Below are 8,623 nucleotides of genomic sequence, written 5' to 3' on the forward strand. Positions count from 1 at the left end.
TGCTGTGAATCAAAGCTGGACTTCGTATGTCGGATAGGAATTTCTGTGGTCTTCTTGCATTTTGCACAGCAGCTCTGGGCTGCTCCAGGGGTATACAGCTGCCTTTGGTCATGCATTATAAAACCTGTGAGTCAGCACAGGGCAGTTACTATCTCACAATGCAGTGGATTGATGACTGCTCTGCATGTAGTGAGGCTCCTGGCAGAGTTATGGGGTGAGGTCAGAGGTCAGGAGTCTGACCTCCAGTACCACCTCTTCCACTGCTTCAGACATCCAATCAGGGAGTTCACCCCGCTGGGCTGGAGATCCGCAAACCAGATCTAGTTGGGGCCCCTTGTCACGTTCGAGGCTCAAAGAGGTAAAGTCAACCAAACTTCCCCCCAAAAAAACAAAGCTTAGAGAACCATCAATCATCTCACAGTCACAACTTCAAAGTTCTTCCTCGATGTATTTTCAGGAATTTATACATAACAGATCTTCAGAATGAAAAGACTGACACGAAAAGTGATTAATACAACGTTAAAGACCTCCACCATATCTGAAATGGGTCACACTGGCTTACATAAGGCTAATATTCAGCCAAATAATTTATGCCTCCTCTGTAACATCGGCAAACTATATGAACGCATCATCACTGCACGCCTCACACAACACACAGACAACATGGGACTCCGGGTCAGTCACCAAGCTGGCTTCCGCAAAAACAGATCCACCACCGACAACATCCTCAGGCTATCAGAAGCAATCACTCGCAGTTTCAACAAAAAATAATTCACCGTGGCAATATTCATCAACATCGAAAAAGCCTTTGACAAAATGTGGCACAACGGACTACTCTACAGACTGCAAGGCCCAAAACTCCAAATACCACTTCCAATATACAACATCATCACAAGCTACCAAGCAACCGACAAATAAAGGTCAAGGTCTCCACTTCCCTCTCCACCCCTTTCACTCCCAAAGCCGGTGTCCCACAAGGTGCAGTCCTCGGTCCCCTCCTTTTTCTCATCTACATCTCTGACGTTTTACTACCCTCCACCCACCAAAGCATGCATCCCACAATTTGCCGATGACCTCTGTTACTGGACTCACTCCAAATCAATTCCACTGGCTGCCAAAAAAACTCCAGACATGCATCACAACAATAGAAACCTGGTCCAACAAATGGAGAATCAAACTCAACTCCACCAAAACCCAGCGCATCCTGGTCACCAGAAACACCCAACTCAAAGCAACGATCCACCTCACCCTCCACAACACCCCCCTCACCCTGGCTAAAGAGGCAAAGTTTTTAGGAGTCACCTTTCAAAGGAACATGACATGGACAACCCACATCAATAACCTGGAACAACAAGGCAACCAGCGACTCAACCACCTCAAAGCACTCAACGGACACAAACACGGAGCATCACCAGAAATCATCCTTAAGGTTTACCAAACATACATCCGATCAATCTTTGAATATGCAGCACCAGCCTGGACCACGGCCTCACAACATCAATTCAACAGACTACAAATCATCCAGAACAAAGAAATAAAACTGGCAACCCACTACATCCACAGTATGTCCGGACGCAAAACCATCCACGAGAGAAACACCATCCTCACTCAGAGATATATACAGAGAGCCATCCATAACCCGGCCATGACACAGTTAATCCATGAATAACAATGGGCCACCAGAACACCCTTCTCCATAATCCTCCAAAACAAACCACCATAACTATCAAACCCCCCCACCACCACCACCAATATTAACCCATGATTACATTTAACTCCAAATTTTACAGTACTACATACAACTACATCATCTTTTTGTACTTATCTATCTATCTATCTATCTATCTATCTATCTATCTATCTATCTATCTATCTATCTATCTATCTATCTATCTATCTATCTATCCATCCATCTATCTATCTATCTATCTATCTATCTATCTCTCTATTTATATATATTTTATTTAATCTTGCCTTAATTTGATTTGCACCGTTACGTTACGTTACGTTACGTTACGTTAATAATTTATGAAACTTGTTTACAGCATCTGTCGAACCCCAACCCCTAAAATAGAATTGGCTGTGGTACGCAGTTATTCCATGTTTGCTCTGATGAGTGAAGATATGAATGTAATGTATATTAATAGCAGGTGTCTGATCTCCAGTCAAGACAACAGCCAGCATTATCTGATCCAGGAAAATAAGTTTAGGACTTGGCAGCTGGCTGAGTCCAGGAATAGTGTCAGTTCGGATGAGCCCGGTGACCGCAGCTTACACAAGGTTGGGCTCATCCCGGAGACGGAGACACCGCTGCCTCTGACCTCGCTGCCCCTCTCTTATTAAAGTTATAGTGTGTAACATCTGGTGGTATCTAGCGGTGAGGTTGCGGGTGCCAAGCATGTAGAAGAACTATGGTGTTGTAAGTCGTAGCGAGTAGTGTAGGTCATTTGGAGAAAAGCAGAGTCAGTGCATAGTGTGTGTGTATGTGGGAAGTGAGTAGTGAAGCAAGAGAGAGAGAGAGAGCGGTGGTGAATGTGTGTGAGCGAACAAGTGAGCCAGTGGAGCAGAAGACAGAGTTAGTTTAGCTCTGAAAATATCAAGTTAATATTGCAGTTTGTGCAGAAATAAATGCTGCAGCTCCTCAAGACCAACAGAGGTTTCCTGTGTTTTGTTTCCCGACGGCTGAGTGGAGTGACGACGGGGGGTTAACTCCAGAGCGAGGAACGTTACCGACTACGGCCCAAGCAGGAAAAGTTAACACAGTGTTTGGTTTGTTCGTTTTGGGTGAGAGAGGTGTAGCGTAGGGCTGGGACGATACACCTATCTCCCGAATCGATACTTGGGTGCCGATTTGATATGTATTACGATTTTTAAGTATTGCGATTATACAAGTATTACGATTCAATATTACGATATATTGCTCCCTATGTAGATATAAACGGCTCATTCTAAGGTAACAAAAACACATTGACCGTTTTTTTCAGGTGATTATACACTAAAGAAAACATACTTATTAATATTCCATTTCTGCCAATAGGTCTCCCTAAATGTTACACACTGGTCTTTTTAGGTTTTTTAAACAGCTCTCACCTACTAAAAACAAGCCCAAATGGCAGTACAACCACGAGTCCCCTCACACACGCCTAATATTTCTTTACATTGTTTTTACAACCAATCTTTTTTATATTCCTGCCATGATTAATTCCAAACTAATCAATACTTTCCCTACTCTTCCCAAATCACTAAACCAGCATGTCCTTTTTCCTTGAGATCACTACCAAACCAATCATTGTTGCGTATACACCCTATATGCCCATTATTTAATACATAATCATCTTCTCATCACCATCATCATCCAAGACCTTAAAGGACTCAGCATCTCTAAATTCATCACTTTACCTAAAATGTAAAATGTTTGAGGCAAGACTGCCACATCATTACATGGTGTGAAAGTAGAGTAAGTAAAGATATATATCACTCATTTCATGCAGTAAAACCATAGACTGCATAAAATATGGATGTAGTCTCCGTGACGTCACCCATAGGTTTCTGAAGAGCGTTTGTGAAGCTCAAACAGACAGCTAGCAGCTAGCAATCTGGTATGGCACCCACCTGTCACTCAAAGCGGCCACACCCTCAATTAAGTCGAACTTTAAGCCTTAATATAATTAAAATAGTGAGTTATATAAAACCCTATCCCCCCTTTCAGTTGTCATGAAAGGGTAAATTAGCAATAGTGACCCAGACTGTATTTTGTACCAGGCTGTGAACATGTTTATTTCTGCTGTAAAGTTGTGCATTTTAACATGGGGGTCTATGGGGATTGACTGGCTTTTGGAGCCAGCCTCAAGTGGCCATTTGAGGAACTGGCTTCATTTCTCAGCACCGGAGGTTGCCGCTTGAGTAATACTGAAAGAAGATACATTTTATTTAAAGCGTCACTCCTCCATTTCATCGTCATAGTTTCCACATATAGATCTACAACTGGGAGATACAAATAGTTGCCTGATGGGAACACCCAGTGTAGCACAGAAACACACTGTTCCACCAGAATTATGTGTGGATGTTCACTAATGTCATGCATGTCTGATTGATAATCATTACACCCAATTTGGCTCTCCCATGTCAGCTTCTGATTCCTTATGTAATGCGTAGGGGACATCTGCCCATCACTGATGTTCACAGCATCATCACTCTGCTGTGGATCCTCTTACAGTTCTGGGGAATGTGTATCCAAATTGTTCCTGGTGACAACAAGCGCATGACAGAGCGCTTAAAGAAAAAGTTCAGGCAGCCTGAGTCAGAGGAAAGACGAGGAGGAGGAGGAGGGAGGGAAGTGAGGAGGGGTATAAAGCCCCGAGAGTCAGCCTACGCTGGTCCAGACCGGTTTCTTCCCCCTTCCCTTTCCCCTTCTCCTCTCTTGCTTCCCCTCCTCCTTCTTCCCTCTAGTTTACTCATCTCTTTGCCTCTCCTGTTGTGGTCTAATTCACGTCTTACTCTTGTTTCCCTTTTCTTGTGTTCTCCTTCTCTCTACTCTCTTCCTTACTTTCCTCGAATTTCCCTTTTACAGATGTTTGGCTGCAAATTTTAGTCAGTACTCCCACTGCTGAAAACAGTATAATTCATCATCTTGATATGGTTAGAATGTGTACAATCCAGGTTTTTAAAATGTTAATTTTGTAAACATCGTTAACAACACTGTTTCTTATACAGACAATCAGAAGAACGTTATAGGTTAGTGTGTCTTGGCAGTCAGAGAGAGTGCAGAATAGGAGAAGCAAAGCCAGAAAGAGAAGATAAAAGTGTGATGAGAAGTGTCTGAGCATGAGAAAGAAAAAAGATAGAAAGACCAAGAGATAAATAGTCCTTTGCATGCTCCTTACTCCCAGTGGAAACTTTACATATACTGCCACACCACATTACAAAGTATAAACATAAAACTACTCTGATGCAGAATCATCTGAGGAGCCAGGTATCAGTAACATGTAAACTGTGTTTTTCACAGGTGTAGTTTGAGGAAAAACAACTTTGTCTTGAGGCCAAACAGAGAGGAAATAGTGGTATTCGAAACAGAGAGGGATGGTTTGGCATTTCTCTGAAAAACCTAATTTTTCTTCTGAGCTGCAGGCTGTGTTCACCCGGAGGAGACTGGAGATGTAAACACTGTGAGACTGAACAATGTTTCCTCCTCCAGGCTATCGACCAGAAGGATTACAGACTGTCAGCAGTGAGATCTGACGCAAAGCAAGAGCTCAGCCAGCTGAGATGAAATACTGACAGAAGATTCTTGAAACAAAGATGTACTTTTGTATCTTCTGCTTTCAGTACAGCGTGTCCAAGAGTCAAAGTGAAGCGCCCTAAAAGATTAAAGCTCTGTACATTTCACGAAAACATGATTAATCTGTGATTTTTGGGAAGTGCAGTGCACAGACGCAACAGGCACCAAAAAAGGAGAAGAGAAAAACTTGTAGATTACCACTTTTAAAAATCATGACACAGACATCATTCAGACATTTTGTACCATATTTTGCTCTGTAAGGAAGTTGGAGCAGACGGTGTAATGGATGCACACACCCTGCTCGCGACAACTTCTTTCTTGCCCCGCTATCTTTGGCTCTTCTCATATACATTCTTGGCAACTCTGAAAATAAATTCATTCCATAAATTGTTTATGAAAGTTATCTATACTGCAAGTCCCAATGCCAAAGTCCCGTGCACAAACAAGCAGCTCTGGTGACGGAGAGAGACACTCGATAGCTTGACTTGCTAATTAAGGCTTGTTTACAGTCTGTGTGAGGAAGCGTGCAGATTCGCTGAGCGCGTTGACCAGCAAACGCAGCATCTGATAATGTCATCGATCACTTATTAAAGTGCGAAGCCCTCCTGGTATACAAGTCATGTTGATTCTTTATATATCTAGCCTACATGTTTATCCTTTTATTGCAAGCATCAGTCTTACACTCTGGTACTGATCTCCATAATATTGGTTTAAGGTAGTTCTCCAGACATAAAGATCTTCTTTGAATAATAATTTTTGTCTGTATGGTGTTTTCCACAAAAAAGTTCAATCAACCTGTTAGTCATCCTTTCCTTCTTCCCCATTGAAAAATTCAGAATCTTTGAATAAGTAAATATTTCTCCTTTCAAAAGTTGAATTGCTGCTGGACACAAGATGTCTGCAGCTTCACTGAAAAGTAAATTCTCTTCATGTGTGCTGGAGGTTTCAAGTGTCCAGTTGTGTAAATTGCATATTGGACCATGATTGGCTTCCAAACTAGTTGTGATGTCACAAGATTTTGCTCGTACATACACGTCTTAAACTCAAATGTAAGGTGGTCAAAGAGAAGCTTTCCTCCCTCAGCAAATGAAAGAAACGGTATGTAACATTTCGGGTGATCTATTAGCAGAAATGGAATATAATATTCATAACTATGTTTTAGTTAGTGTTTAATCACCTGAAACTAAGAATCGTTGTGTTTTCGTTAGCTTAGAATGAGCCCTTCATATCTACATAGGGAACGGGTCCTCTTCACGGAGTCCGCCATGTTGCTTTGCCATGTTCCTACAGTAGCCCAGAATGGACAAACCAAACAGTGGCTCTAGAGAGAGCCTTTTGCCACTATTGAAACTGCGGTAACATGAGCTGCAGAGTGCAAAACAGTGGTACCGCCAGCTGCCGTCTGACTTCTGTTGCTCCTAAAGTAGTGTTATTATGGTAAGGATGGCCTCTGAGCAAGGCGAACGGCGTTACCACAGTTTTCTCACGTTTCCGCGGTTTTCTTACGTTACCGCAGTCTTGGAAAGGGACAAGTGAGCGGAAGAGTACCCAATTGTCAATCTGCAACCACACCACTAGATGCCACCAAATCCTACACACTGTACCTTTAATGTGAAAACAGCCTTCTAGTGTCAAACTGTACATCCATCAATCTGCACAGTGAAGGTTAAACATCGAAGTGAAGCAACAATAACACATTTTAAGTACAGGGGGACTTCAAGAATTATAACTTTTATGCCATTGCAGTCATTTTAAATTTCTCTGGGTAAATGCATCAACTACATAATGTAAATAATAATGTAAATTGGAGACATTACAGACTGAGAGTCTGAGATACATAACATTTGAATGAAGATAACACATATCTAAATGCTTATTCCGGGAAGGTGAGGTTGGTAGGTTGAGAGAGTTAAAGCTACGGTTGGTAATGTTGAGAAACTAGCAAGAGTACACGAGATTTTTAAAGTGATCCAACTGAAAAACCCAGCCCAGTGTTACTAACTATTTTCTAATGGAAGTAGCTAGCAGCACATAGCTCCAAAAGTCCCTAAATCTAGAGAGAAAGTCGCCAAGTCGTCAACACTGCCAGCCCGTCCCTTCAGGCCTCCCTCCAAAGCCACTCCCCCAAAATGATCATTATGAACGAAAACAACGAACATGGCTATTGTTAGTAGTCACAGCTGAGTGCACAGGTAGACGGGCAGGCAAACCTGTCCAATCACCTCATTCGGGTCGAATGTAGTGATTGGACGGGTTTATTACAGTCCTGCAACAAACAGATAACAGATTTTTTTTCTTTCTTTTTTGTCAGAGCATTTGCTTTATTGATTGCTTTTGTGATGTAATGAGAATTTCAACCAATATAACAGAACAATGTTTTACCATTCAGCAAACAGCTGTTATCACTAATTAATAATTCTCTAGCTCTGGTAGCATTACTCAAACCTGTTGAACTACAGCACCACCAGCACTCTGCAGCTACATGTTTACCCGACAAACACCAGCGTCAACTATAATGACACACTGGGTGTTTAAAGGTGAGCTGTCTGTCTGATACAGAGTCCACCACAACCCAGAGACAGTCAAGTGACATCATCAAGCACTTCCTCTCTAAAAACATAAACATGACTAACTGTCTCATCACACCCGTCAATTTAGGTTCTCCACCCTGATAATGATAGTTACATTTGAATAGCACTTAATGCAAGTTACCACGAAGTGTAAAAATAAAGGAAACAACACGTAATCAAACAAGCCCCTGTAATAAAGAGATCTCAGCAGATCACTGCGTGTAAATCAATATCTGAAGAAGAAGACAAGGTGAGAGAAAGTGGATACAATAAATAAAACATCATGACATTATTGACATATAAGAGTGGAAGATGATCTGATGTCAGATTTTTCCTTTAAAGGTGTTATTGATAACATTGATAACATTCAGCCACTAGATGTCACATTCTCCTTCCCCCGTTCCATTGCATTCACTTCATAACAAGTCGTTGCCAGACGCTTACCGTCAATCTCAGCCATTCATCCGTTTTTTTCCACACTAACTGACGACCCAGAGATACACGTAATACCAACGTCATTTTACTATTGGCTCACAAGCCTTGTTAGAAGTGCGAACCAAACATTAGATTTCTTCCACAGAGATAAACAAAACATTAATTTTTGATCCGCCAAAATTTTTGAAATGATTAATTCACAATCATAATAATTACTTTCAGGAAAAGCCATACTTTTATTAGGTACCTTTGTAATGTGGATGTATTATTTGTTTTTAAATATTCGTCTACATAAAAATATTATCAATGAGACCATTAAATGTACAAATTAAACAGACAA

The 8,623-nt window shown here is 41.5% G+C and overlaps 1 long non-coding RNA gene across 1 annotated transcript in view; it reads left to right on the forward strand.

The window, feature by feature from the left end:
- Positions 1-6,349, forward strand: part of LOC141767454 (uncharacterized) — a 39,319-nt gene extending 32,970 nt beyond the window's left edge. Inside the window, exon 3 of the long non-coding RNA XR_012593850.1 lies at positions 5,195-6,349. This is a non-coding gene — a long non-coding RNA (uncharacterized LOC141767454). The remainder of the gene's footprint in view (positions 1-5,194) is intronic.
- Positions 6,350-8,623: the final 2,274 nt, after the last annotated feature.

Source organism: Sebastes fasciatus, chromosome 5, assembly GCF_043250625.1.
Source record: "Sebastes fasciatus isolate fSebFas1 chromosome 5, fSebFas1.pri, whole genome shotgun sequence".
NCBI lineage: Eukaryota > Metazoa > Chordata > Actinopteri > Perciformes > Sebastidae > Sebastes > Sebastes fasciatus.